Source organism: Tamandua tetradactyla, chromosome 23 (assembly GCF_023851605.1).
Source record: "Tamandua tetradactyla isolate mTamTet1 chromosome 23, mTamTet1.pri, whole genome shotgun sequence".
NCBI classification, from domain to species: Eukaryota; Metazoa; Chordata; class Mammalia; order Pilosa; family Myrmecophagidae; genus Tamandua; species Tamandua tetradactyla.
In genome coordinates this window covers 14,180,747-14,194,976 of record NC_135349.1, presented here as the reverse complement: position 1 = coordinate 14,194,976, position 14,230 = coordinate 14,180,747, and positions in this window count along the sequence as shown.

The window sequence follows — 14,230 nt, the reverse complement described above, 5'->3', positions numbered from 1 at the left end:
CTTCCCCTGGCTCTGAGGAAACTCTGGACTTTTCCCTGTGGCCCCACAAGGTCATGCATAATCTGGCTTCTGCCTGCCTCTGAATCCTAAATTCTCTCGCTCCCTGTGCCTCAGCCACCTGGCCTTCCCTCTGTTTCTCAACCTTGTCAAGTTCTTCCTTCAGGTCTTTCTGCTTGTTCTTCCCTTGTCTGGAACGCTCTATCCCCACTCCTCGTGGTTGCTTCACCTTCTTCAGATGTCTGTTCAAATGTCACCTCTTCAGAGAGAGCTTCTGGGCTGGTTTGAAAGGAAGTATGCCCCCCAAGAAAAGCCATGTTTTGATATAAATCCCATTTCATAAAGGTAGAATAATCCCTATTCAGTACTGTATATTTGAAACAGTAATGAGATCATCTCCCTGGTTGATGGGATATAGTCAAGAGTGGTTGTTAAACTGGATTAAGGGACGACATGTCTCCACCCATTTGGGTGGGTCTTGATTGGTTTATTGGAGTCCTATAAAAGAGGAAATATTTTGGAGAATGAGAGATTCAGAGAGAGAGCACAACGATGTAGCCATGAGATGCAGAGAATCCACGAGCCAGCAACCTTTGGAGATGAAGAAGGAAAATGCCTTACGGGGAGCTTCATGAAACCAGAAGCCAGGAGAGAAAACTAGCAGATGACGCCGTATTCGCCTTGTGCCCTTCCAGCCAAGAGAGAAGCCCTGACTGTGTTCGCCACGTGCCGTCTCACTTGAGAGAGAAACCCTGAGCTTCGTCGGCCTTCTTGAACCAAGGTATCTTTCCCTGGATGCCTTTGATTGGACATTTCTATAGACTTGTTTTAATTGGACATTTTCTTGGCCTTAGAACTGTAAACTAGCAACTCATTAAATTCCCCTTGTTAAAAGCTGTTCCATTTCTGGTATATTGCATCCCAGCAGCTAGCAAACTAGAACAGCTTCCATTTGAAGGTATCCACTAGGGGTGTGGCCACTTGGCCTCCCACCCATCAAGCTCACACTGGCAGCTGGGGTGGAGGATGGGCTGCAGAGAATGTCCTTCCAGAGAAGGCTTTCCAAAGCAGGAAGGAAGACATGTGAGATTTTCCTACTCCTGAGCAGGAGGCTCTGGGCTGGCTGCTGTCCCTCTCACAGGTCTTGTAGTTGACAGGCCCTCTGTGGGCCTCAGTTCCTCTTCAAGGCTTGAGGGCTTCGCTCAGACATGGGCTTTCTAGATACACTTGGGAAAGGATGAGTGGGACCAGCTATATGGTGATTTATGCCTTGGGCCTGTGTGGGGTGTGGTAGGTGGAAAAATGCCCCCCACTCCCATATGTCCACATCCTAATCTCTGGAACCGATTACCTAATATGGCAAAAGGGGCTTTGCGGATGTGATTAAGTTAAGGAGCTTGGGATGGGAAGATTGGCCTGTATTACTCTGGTAGTTCCAATGTAATCACAGTGGTTCCTATAAAAGGGAAGTAGGAGGAGGGTCAGAGAAAGTGATGTGATGGTGGCAGCAGAGACTGGAGTGACATGCCATTGGGGGTCCATGAGCAAGGAATACAGGAGGCCATTAGATGTTGAAGAAGGCAAGGAAACGGATTCCCTTCTGTCTTAGGGTTTTCCAGGGAAACAGACCGACAGATACACACACCCACACACACACATAAATATTATGAGTGGGTAGGATTTGGACATGGAGACCTGGCAGTGGGTTTGCAAGGAGATACCCAATGTCTGGATGAGTGGCTCTCAGATTTTGGAGTATATGCAAATCACATGGAACTGGTTCGTTGGCAGATTCCTGGATCCTACCCTTGGGGATTCTGTTTTGGAAGAATGGTAGAGAGGTATTTTAGTGAGGTGGTTTTGATGCAAATTCTGGGGTCATCCTTTGAGAAATGCTATGCTGAATGAGGGAGGGCCATTGGAAGCTTGTTTGGACGTGTAGGAAATAACACGTTCAGGTGAGCACGTTATCCTGGAGGGAGTAACTGGAAGGCTTGGTGCTGGGGAAAGACCTGATCAGATATGGGCTTATGTCAGATTTGGTCATCAGTTATGCTCCGCAAAGAGTGCAGCAAGGTGGGTGGAGTTACTGCATCAGGAGTGTGAAAACTGGCCTGTTCGAGGGCAGTGGCATGAAGATGGATGTGTGTGTGTGAGAGGCACTGAAGGCAGAACAAATAGACTCAAACTGCCATGTGCACAGGGACTCCACCTATCTTGCTCACCTGCTGTGTGCCTGGCATATCGTAGGTACCCACTAAATATTTCTGAAATGAACGAATCCATAGGACTTGGCTACTGATTGGATGGGCATGGCGGAAGAGAGAGAAAGAAGGCCACTGAAGAAGCCACGAACGAGAACGAAGGGATAAGAGATGCCTGGTACTTGGTGGAGATAAGCAGTAAGGGAACAAGGTGACAAAACAAAACAAAACTCAAAAAACAAGGAAAAAATTAGAAGGCAAAAAATCAATCACACATACAACAGAATATACAGGCTCTGGCTCTGCAGAAGTTCAAGACCAGTGGGACATACAGTGGAAAGCTGTATGCTTCAAAGCAGAGTTTTTTTGTTATGAGAACCAGCCCAAGAGAGCCAGACTTCCAGGGTTAGCATCCTAGCCTTACCTCCGACTAGCTGTTATGATCTTGGGCAAATTACTTCATCACTGCCTGCACTTCTGTTTTCTGGGGTTGTTGTGAAGATGAAACAAAATAATTATTGCGTAGTCTTAAAATGGTACCTAGCACATACACGGCATATACATTTAGCCATTACTGTTTTTGCTCTTATAAAAGAAGGGCCCCTGTACAAGTTGTACTAGCTCCACGTGGGGCAGTCAGGTGATGAGCTGTGGGGGAAGCTGGGGGGTTGGAAAGACTCCACGGGGCTGCAGGCTGCACCCATTCATTGGCTCTGTTTGCAAACTTAATGTCCTAAGACAGAATGATGGGGGCAGGCAGTCTGTGGGTCTGGAAGGCAGGAGGCACCTTTTAGGGGGGAGAAGGATGAGGAGACTTGGGCTGGACTTCTAAGCTCTGAGAATACCAAGGAAACAAAAACAGGGCTTCCAAAGTGAGGGTCCTTCTCGAAGGGAGCCGAACAAGCATGACTGGGGAGGGCAGCAGCTAATTTTCCCAAATGCCTGAGGGCCACTTGGTGGAAACCACTCCAGAGCTATGATTTCAACCAACAGGCTGAGCAGATGGGTTCAATAAAGCCGATGGTTATTTACATTAATGCAAAGACCGAGTGTGTTTACTTCTGGCTCCTGGGGTCTGGAAAGGAAAAGGAATGACTGAAATGAGGAACGTGCTTAAAGGAAAAAATGGACAATCTAACGAGAAAAAAATGTTCACTCTTAGCCTAATCCCTTTCATCCTGGGGCCTCTGAGGGTTCCATAAGGGGGTCGTAGAGACCCCCAGGTCTTCAGGCACACCCTTGGGATCCAAGGTAAGCATGCTGCGACCCTCTCCCAGGCCAGAGGGCTGGGGTGGACAGGGGGATAGCAGCGGAGCGCCGGCTCTAACAGTGCCGCAGTTTGAATCCTGTCCCTCCATTCACTAGCTGTGTGACACTGGGCTGGACAGGAACCACTCTGGGCTTCAGTTTACACCTCTGAAATGTGAGCCAAATAATGAAACGACCGTCCGAGGGTGGCCGTGAGGATTAAATGAGTTAGTACGTTCGAGCCGATAGGACCATGCCTGGCATCATAAGCGTACTTGCTGTTACAGTTAGGGAATCCCATTTGGTTCTTGAGCAGAGGAGCCTTTCCTGCATTCTTGAAATCACGCCATGGTTGGTGTTTTCTAATCAGGTAGGACTCAGAATAAAATTGCACTGGTTTTTTCTGGTTCTTTCCAGGGGATGGGGACAGACAGATGCTGTGTTGTTCCTGGCTGGTGCGTCCGTGAAATCTAGAACCACATGGAAAACCCTAGGCCAAGTTCAGGCCCCAGGAGCAGGATCTGGGCTCTGCTGGCTTAATGGGGGGCCTGAGTGTAGACTGAGGTGCTGGTCAGAGGCAGGCGGGTAGCTGAAGTTACTGCCCGTGGCTTTAAATATTGCTGTGCGATGTCTGGCCAAGGCCTGCTGCGCGTTCAGGGCAGAGCCAGGGAGGGCTCCTGGCCACTGGCTCGCTTCCCCCAGGAGTCCTGCTCACTCCTCATCCCTGGGCTGGGGAAGGAGGACTGCATGGAACCGTGGGGTCGCCCCGAGAGTGTTTGGCCGTAGGGACAAGAGCGCTGACTGAGGTTCCATAAATCTCTAAACTCCTCTTTTTCTCAGGGGAGAAAGAAACAAAAAGATCAAGCCGGGCTCTCTAAGTCTGTAGAGCCCTTGTCCAAGAGGAATCAGACCCCGTCCGCCCTAGCGCGCAGCACTCAGCTCTGTGCATGAGACCTGGCAGCAACTCACACAGCCTTTCCAGAGCTCTCTGATGCTACGGACACTTCAGCAGAGCCTGGCCATGGACAAGCTGCCTCCTGCTTGTTCCCCAGGTCCTGGGTGCCCAAAGCTGGTTTGGAACAGTGCTGAGTCAGACTGCCGGGTCCACCAGGCTGGCCACCTCATGGCACCTGGGAACCATTAATGAGCTGGAACCAACGTTACGTCAAGGCTTGGTCCCTTTCCTCGTGCTGCCTCGTACAATCCTGGGCGCTAGAAAGGCTGCATTATTGTTGTTATTTGGCTGGGCAAGGATCCTCCTCATTTGTCGGGACCATCTGTGAAGTCAGCGGTGGAGCTGGCCTGCCATGCTATTGCTCTCCCACCAGGAAAGCTCAGTTGTGGGCATTCCCCTGCCTTTTTCAGATGATGGGGATTCTGCTTTGGATGGATTTATCTGCAAGACATGCTGCCATACTCACACCCAACCCCCAAGCAATGCCCGGCACACAGTGGGTGCTAGTGGACAGTGGCTGAGTGGAAGAAAGGCCCCCCACAGTGGATGAGGCTCCTCTGCAAAGCAGGTCATACTGGAGAGGGAAGGAGTGGAGCCCGGGGAGGGATGGGGGCGGGAGTGTGAATTAACCCAACTTCAGGACTGACTCTGCAGGGGAGGCAGGGGGAGTGGAGAGAGAGCCTGTTGTGCAAATGACAGAGCCTGAGGGAGGGACCTGGGTGAACTCTGGCACCAGGTGGGCTGTTTAAGTTTGCAGAGAAACCCCAAAGGCAGGGACTGTGAGGCTACAGCATGGATCTCTGGAGAAGGATGTTGCTGAAGCTGGGTGAGTGGCAGGGCTTTGGGTATACATGGCTTGTCCCATCTGAGCAGGAGTCTAGGAGGTGGGTAAGGTTCTCAGGGCAGCGCTCTGACCTTGTAAACCCAGGTCTTGCAGGTTAGGCAGGGTGGACAGGATCCAGATGAGCTGGCTGGGATTCAAGGAGGGCTCTGGTCCTGAGAGGGGAAGCCCAGTGTTGATCCATGAATCAGCACTGAGAACCTAGAGGGGCAACTCCAGGGGGGACTGGGGAGAAGGCGAGTGGACAGGCACACGGTGGACTCAGGGGACCAGATCACCTGCAGCATTCACTTCTGATGTGTACATGCCTGTGCATACGTGTGTGCCTAACACACTTCCTGATGGCTTTACAGCTGCTCAGGTTCTTGAGTCCCCATGCTCATGTCAGCGTGTAAACTCTCTAAGAGGGCTGGAGCTCACCATGTTCCTCCAGACAGTGTATCTCCATGTTCCAGTGACTACTCCCTCCTCCTCCTCCTCCTCCTAGCTCCACTCCCTATCCAAATCCCAGTCCTCATTTGCCAGGCATGAGAGACACAGTTGCTGCCTTGCCCATAACCCTCAGCCTCCAGCATTTCTGTGCACTTTGTCCCCAGCTGAAAGTACCTGCAGCTCCTGGCCTGAGGCTTGCCCACCTGGGCAGCGGTCTAGGCAGTAGGTGGAGCGGCTGGAGCCCTCCCCGCCCATGTGTTGGGCAGGCTAGAAGTGCCTCCCCTCCCCATGACTGATGGATGAATGCCCATATGCCTTGGGAGGATGAGTCTGATTCCCAGAGCTACTCTGAAGGATTAAGCTTCAGTTGTGCAAAGTGGTAAGTTGCTTGATAACAAATGCTCTGTTGGCTTCCTCTCTCTCCCTGTCTCACTTTCCCACTCCCCTACCGGTACTTCCTGAGATCACTTTCTAAAGAAATCACATCTATTCAATTCCTTGACTCCGGGCCTTGTCACTGGGGAAACCCAAGCCAGGTTATCTGGTTTCAACATTCTGTCTGTCTATACTAGTCAATGACTCCGGTCTAACAGGGCCAAAGGAAGGCGCCGGCTGGCACAAGATATCATTAGTTTATTTTTGTTGTGTTCTACTTCAGTTTGGGGGAAAGAACAGGCATGGTCTGAAATTCTTTAAATTAAATGACAAAGTTCATTTCTGACCTTTGTCTGAAACCTGCTTGACTATAAAAATGGTCAATTTCTCCATTTGAACCAGTTGGAGTATTCATTTGGCAAATACTCCAAAACAAATGAATTATCTTCTTTCAGCTTCCTAGCTATCCTTCTTCCCCTTCCTTGCTCAATAGCTTCAGCTAGAAATTTGGAGATGTGTTAGTCAGCTTTTGCTGCCTAAGAAAACTACTCCAAAGCTAAGTGGCTTAAAACAAGCAACCAATTATTTGGATTATGATTCTGTGGGTTGGTAACTTGTGTTGGACTCAACTGGTGCTTTTTTCTAAACCCAGCTGGGCTCACTTACGAGTCTGTGACCAGCTGTCAGGTCAGGGGCTGGCTGGTCTACTTAGGACTCAGCTTGGATAGCTCCCTGGTCCCCATGGCCTCTCTTCCTTTAGCTGCCTGACTTGGGCTTGCCCACATGGCAGCATTCCAAACAGCAAGCAGAAGCATGCAGAACCTCTAGAGACCTAGGCTCAGGAGTAAGATAACATGAATCCTGCCATATTCTATTGACCAGAGAAAGTCCCAGGGCCAGTCCCTTTCCATAAGGTATTAAATAGGCTCCACTCCTTTAGGCAGGAGCTACAAAGTCACCTTGCACAGGGGTGTGGATATGCTGGAATTTTTGAAACCAGTGGATTGGAGAACTGTAACTCTTTGTGAAGCACCTCAGGAGTCATTTTCAACTCCTACCTCTCACATCCAATTAACTGCCAAGTGCTAGTAAATCTACTTCTGTAATATTTCATGAAGCAGCCCATCATTTCTATGTTCCATTGTAGCTGTACTTTATCTTTTGCTTGAATCTATGCAGTAACTTTCTCACTGGTCCGTGTGCTTCCCATCTTGCCCTCTCACCCCAATCCACCTTCCCCAGTGCTTCTGGAATGATCTTTCTTAAGCACATCTGACCATGTCACTCTTCTGCTCGAAAAGTGGCTAATGTCCTGTTGCCTACAGGAAAAAAATTCAAGTTACTCAGCATGACATTCAAAGCTCTCTATGATTTCGTTTTCCAGCAACATTTCTTGGCATTTTACACCCACATATTCCAGAAATATAAGACTTTTCTCCCTTTCCTGAAAGTTCTCATCACGTTCTCTCTTGTTGGAATATTTTCCTCTACTTTATTGCCTGCCAGAGTCCTGAGAATCTTTCATAGCTGAGCTCAAATATCTCCTCCCTATGTCACATTCTCTGAATACGCTCGTCTCTGTGCCTCTTATAGCACTTTGTCTATAGTTAGTGAGCAAACACTTATTCAATCAACTTTTGCATGTGCTGAGAGCTGGGGTTAGAAGATGTGTGTTATCTGTTTTGTTCATTTGTTTGTTTGCTCACCTGTTTGTTTTCCCTTAACCATGAAATTGTGAGCTTCCTGAATAAATGGAATATTCCTTTGAGTGTGTATCATAGTGCAGGATGTACAGTAGGTGTTTAGTAAACCTTTGTAATTCAAATGAAACAAAAATGAATTGGATTCTGGGCAGTAAGAGAGTCACCTTGTGCCTCATAGGAATGATCAAATGTGGAAAACATTATAAAACACACTTAACAACTAAGGCACTGTTCAGCATAATTCAGTCTTGGATGATTTAAAAGCCCTCCAGGATTTTGTAGTGCTGTGGGGTCATCAATGCATGCATCAGTTCTCATCTTGTGGAGCTGCCAGTTAGGGAGTTCAGGTTGATAGAGTTCTGGAGAAATTAGAATTCTACCTCTTTTTTAAACCAACAATTTGCTTAAGTGTCTTTAAAGTGCATATTATAATAAAACCCTTGATTTTTTTGGGACAGTGCAGGCTAACTCTGGTGAGCTGTTGGGTGGCTGAGAGTATAATTAACAGTGATTCTCTGAGAGATGAGCTTGTACATTGCAATCCCGGTTTACTGTAGGCAGTTGAGGTTTCTGGATCGAGACAACAGCCGTCTTCCAGAACAATTAGACCAGGGCGCGAGGTAGCACAGGGCAGGGCTTGACAGTTGTCTTGCTGAGGGGTTCTAACTCCCCCCTCCTCAGATTGGAGAATTGCATGATCTCTTCTAGCTGAATTCAGAACTGCCCTCTCCCTTTAGCCCAGAACTGATTGTCCTGAAATCTGTAGAGAGAGGTGAACCCAGGGAGTTACAGCTGAAATCAGCTCACTGGAGTAGAAGCCAGTAGAGCCTTAAATTGGTAGGGACACGTACATGGTCATTTTGATCTACTGCTGGAGCTGGGTGTGAACTAGCCTGGGGGAGAAACTCCCCTATTAGGAGATTATAGCATATAGATAAGTGAAATGAATGACAGCAAAAGCATAAGAGATGGGAGGGATGAACTGGAAATACTCTTTATAAGGTGCCTACACTGCTGTGAAGCAGAATGGTGTTATTTGAAGGTAAGCCTAGATTAATTAGAAATGTACATTGGGAATTCTGGGGCAGCCAATTTTTTTTGTAAAGAAGTATAATCAACATCTAGAGGGGCGATGAAATGGAATCATATAAAATATTCAGTTACAAGCAGAAAAGGCAGAAAAAGAGTGAAGGATAAAAGGAATGAGGAACAATAAAGGTTAAAAAAAGAATTAACAATAAAAAAATTAAAAAAAGAAACAAAGGACAAATGGAACAAATAGAAAACAGTTAAGAACAAGGTCGATATTAAACCAACAATGAAATAATCATTTTAAATGTGCATGATGTAAAAACATCAATGAAATACAGAGGTTGTCAGAGTAGATTGAAAAACAAGACCCCACTATATGTTGTTCACAAGAAACTCATTTTAAATATAAAGATTTAGATAGGTGAAAAATAAAGAGATGGAGAAATAGTTCTTTTCTATTCAAGACCATACTAACACTAGTCAAAAGAAAGCTGGGGTAGCTGTATTAATTTCAGATAAAGCAGACTATCGAGCAAGGAAAATTACCAGGGATAAGCAGAGGCATTACATAATAATAGAGGGGTCAATTCTCCGAGAAGATGTAACAATCTTAAATGTGTATGTATCTAATAACAGAGTGTCAAAATATGGGACGCAAAAACCAATAGAGAAGAAAGAGAAACAGACAAATCCACTATTATTACAGTTGGCGACTTCAACACCCCTCTTTAGGTAATTGATAGATCAAGGAGGCAGAAAATCAGGAAGGCAGTTTTTGACTTAAGATGACTGGCAGAGTTGGGAGAACAAACATTTTTGTTGCCTCCTTTCTCTGACCCTTTTGAACTATCTGAAGAGACAACCATAGGGTAAATCCAGAAATGCTAGACTGGAATTTAATTTGTTTTTTTTTTAAATGATTTTATTCATACAAATAATGATATCTCCCTTTTGGTCTGCAGGACAGGAAATAATGGCATTTATATCGCCATTGCTTTATTTCAAAGTGCTTTCATGTGCCTTAGTTCGCCTGATCCTCACAACCCAGCATCTGTGAAATGGGTATGAAAATCCACTCCAGGTGGACAGAGGAGGTGTCTTCGTTCCCACTTTAGAGTTTACCTAATACGAGACTTGAGGATTAAGTGCCTTGGCTGTGATGGCCGAGCCAGGAAGCGGCAGATCTGATTCTTCTGATTCTTAGTCCACGGTTCTCTCCACTCCATGGGTTTCCCTCTCAAAAACTGGGTCTGAGAGAGATGTCCTCTGCATGCTGCTACTTTAGACTTTGCAGACACAGCTTTAGGGGAGATACCCTCACCAACACACTCTAACTTCTGTACCATATTGCCTTGCCCGGAGGCCTTTTTTAAAGCAGCAGCTAGCGTTTATGAGGTCATCCCGGATTTGACACGTCACTGCAGGATCTCAGTGCTCCCACCGTCTCGCTCTCCCTCCTGCTATGCCCCCGCCTCCTACAGACCCTTGTTCATGACGCCCCCATTGCTCCGAGGACGGAGTCAGGGAAAATGGGCTCCGAAAGCTTGGCTTTCAAGGTGTGTTCCTGGGCTACGAGAGATCTTGGAAAACACATATTGTATTCATATTTGTTTTTTCTGTTCAAGATGAGATTTGTTTTTTATCTCGAAATAATTTCAAAGTGAAAGTTGCAAAAGTATTACAAAAATAATATATAAAATGCTTCACAAATACCTAGATTTACCAACTTTTAACTTTTTATCACCTTTGTTCTCTTTCTCTCTTTCTATATATATGTATATCATCTATTGACCATCTCTCTATAGCTGTCCTCTATCATCTATAATTTATCAATTATCTATTTAATATCATCTATCTATATCTATCATCCCTTTTTAAACACTTGAGAGTAGACTGCACACATCATGCTCCTTGAGCACTTAATACTTCCTTATATAGTTCCTAAGAACAAGGATTTTCACTTACGTAACCACATTAAGCATGGTTATTGGATGAGATTTTTAAAAAGAGAATTCTCATTGTGATGGGGAGAAGAGAGTTTGCAAGGTAGAAAGGGGAGGGCCGGGGCTGCACCCCGCCTTTTAGCAGCCCTCCTCACTCTCCTGCCACAGAGGAGAGGGTGAGGACAGAACTCCCTAAGAAGTCTGAGCCTCTGAGTGCAGCGGGCCACAGCTGCTTTGCAGGAGCTGTCTATGGACTGGTGTGGAAACAGCTGTAGCCAAGTCCAGGCCTGAGGAACATAAACCGAGTTCCCCAATACCCTGAGCCAGCGCAGTGACAGCAGAAGGAACCTCAGGAGCCAAAGGCAGGGCAGCAGGGAGGGAGAGAGGGGTGTGGGTGGACCGTCACGCCAAGGGTGCCGCCATGCAGGCCACGTTCCCAAGGTGGACAGTGACACTCGGCTGACCCAGCAGCCACTGCCGTCCCAATTTCCCATACTATCTTCCAACGACAGAGCCCGGAAGCATTCATAGTGTTTCCTTGGCTTTCCCTACAGCTGGATGTGGCCATGAGGTCACTAAATGGCAGTCACCAACCTCCAGATTTAAAGTTTTGCGAAGTAATCCAACTTCCTTTCAGCAGCTCTCAAGCTTGAGCGTGAGTAGGAATCACCTAGAAGGTCCGTTACTGCACGGGTTGCCACTTCTAATCCAGTTGTCTGGGGCAGGGCCTGAGAATTTGTATTTCTAGCAAGTTTCCAGGAGATGCTGCTGGTCTGGGACCACACTCTTGAGAACCACTGACTGAACACTCTCTGCATGTCAGGACAATAATTATCTGTGGGGGAACAATCCTGTGGGGGAACAATCCTTTCAGGTCGTGTCCAAGGCCAGGTAGTGGCAGGGGCATCTCAACAGATGTCCACATGGAAGGACGACCACACCTGCGCCTTTTACAGGTGCTCTACCCTGAAAGATGCTCCACAAATCTAACAGTAGTGGAGGACCAGAACTTCAGTAACAAGGAACCCAGCTGAGGGGCAGAAAAGAAGAACCCTAATTTAACCGAGTTTGCCAGGTATTGGCAAGATTAAGTTTTCAGTTACAGGCGAAAATGGAATCTTGGGATAGAAATGAAGTTTGGTTCAGAAAAATAAAACTTAAATGTCATGTACTTCTTTGAGTAAATGGCCTGAAAATCCATGTTTACATACTCAATTGTGTCTTTTTAATTTGGGGGAGGGGAAAATGGAAAGCCCATAGGGAAGTATTAAATGAATAATGTTCAACTTAATTTGCTGTTTATGATTTTCAGATGAGTGAAAATTGACTGTAATTGGCAGCCTGAAGCATAGCTTAAAAATTCATTAAAGCGCACACTCAAATTCACAAAAGGAGTGCAGTAAGAATACCCATATGGCAGGGATCGCAAAGTCCCATGCCTATTGTCTCCCTATTTTAAACTATTTGATACAGCAGGATTGTTGTATAATAAATTATTTGTAAATTTCCTTATGATGGACTTGATCTGCATTATATGATACTTAATGTGTGCAAATGTACTTTCCTAATTTAAAAACAAGATTTAGGAAAACGTGACATAATGAAATGTCAAGGTTTTAGCCATTTACTCATGCATTATATGCAAGCACTGGGCATGGATTGGGTGTGCTGAAGTACGTGAGTGCAACATCTCCCCACCTGGATTTTAAATTCCTTGAGAAGGGCCATTAAGATAAGTTTCCCAAGGCATTCATAATTAGGAGGAATGTGGCAAGTACATTAAAAGAGCTGCTAAAAGGGGGGGGGGCAAGTGATTCATGGGAGGCAGACCCTTAGGAAGAAGGAAAGTCTAACATTTGAGGGACCCTTGAATTATTGGTGGAACTTCTGAGAGTAAAGATCAGAGAATGTGGAAATTTGGGCATTGCAAAGGGACCTTTTAAAGCACCTTTAGTCAATCACTCATTTGCAGCTTTTAATTTCCTCCTGACATATATCCAAATAGTCATCTAATCTAATCTGTCACTTGCTCATCCATCACATCTTTTTTTTTTTGCATGGGCAGGCACCAGGAATCAAACCCAGGTCTCCGGCATGGCAGGTGAGAACTCTGCCTGCTGAACCACTCTCATCGTCACATTTTATTAGCTCTTGATGTGCTCCAGATATTGTGTTCAGTGCTGAGGACATGAAGAAATGGTGAGCACACCCAGAGACAATACATGTCCTCCTGGTGCTTACAGTCTATTAGAAGGGACAGTAAACAAAGAAATGTAAAATTGTGATGGTGCCAAGAGTGCAAAGAACAAGGAGTGACCTGATGCTACAAGAACTTAAAAGGAGGGCAATGATCTGGTCTTGAGTCTACCAAGACTGAAGACTGAAGGCATTATTAGGTGAAAGAAGGGGAGGAAGGGCATTTTAGGCAGAGGGAACTGCCTGGGCAAAAACCCAAAGGGGCAGAGAATGTGAGCTGAGAGGTGAGTGTTTGGAAGGGGACAAAAGAGAGGTGGGTAAGACAAGAAGGGGCCTGGCTTTAGAGGCTGCATGGAGAGAGGTGCTTTTGCATCCTAAGGCTATTGAGAAAACTTACAGTGGTTTTAAGCAGTGATTTGAGTAGGGGTTCGGCAGGTAGAGGAGGGTGTGGGATGCCAAGATTATGTGTATGTGTGTGTGTGTATGTGTGTGACCTCATGAGCTTTATATTTTGAAAAGATGATCTTGTTGCAGTTTGAAATATACCCATCAACAGGAGACTCTCCACCTGCCCTTTTTTTTTCATTTTCAGTACTTTTAATTCTTTATTATACCCTTTTTATTTATTTTTTAAATGTTTTTTATTGTTAAATATATATACAAAAAAGTAATAAATTTCTAAGTACACTTCAACAAGTAGTCATAGGACAGATTTTAAAGTTTGGTATGGGCTACAGTTTCACGATTTTTCTTGTTTTATTCTAGCTGCTCCAAGGCACTGGAGATCAACAGAAATGTCAATATAATGACTCAGCCATTATACTCATTTGTTAAATCCTATCTTCTCTGTTATAACTCCTCCTTCTCTTTAAATAACATATATACGTAAAAGCAGTAAGTTTCAAAGTACATCACAACCATTAGTTGTAGAACAGATTTCAGAGTTTGGTCTGGGTTACAGTTCCATAATTTTAGGTTTTCTTTCTAGGTGCTCTAAGTATACTGGAGGATAAAAGAAATATCAGTATAATGATTCAGCACTCATACTTATTTGTTAAACACGACCTTCTACCTGTCCATTTTTGGACAGTCTTGTGGGTTAAAAAATAATTCCTTAAAATAGGGCATTTCGAAGATGACTAGCACATCCTCAAATGCCTTCTGCAGGCTAAACAGACCCTGGCCTTCCACCTGTTCCTCGTTTGACACATTACTGAAGTTCCTTCACCACCCTGATCTTTTTCCTCATAGCCTGCCATAATCTGGCTCCTAATGTGTGGAAGCTCAGACTGAACCCAGAGCTC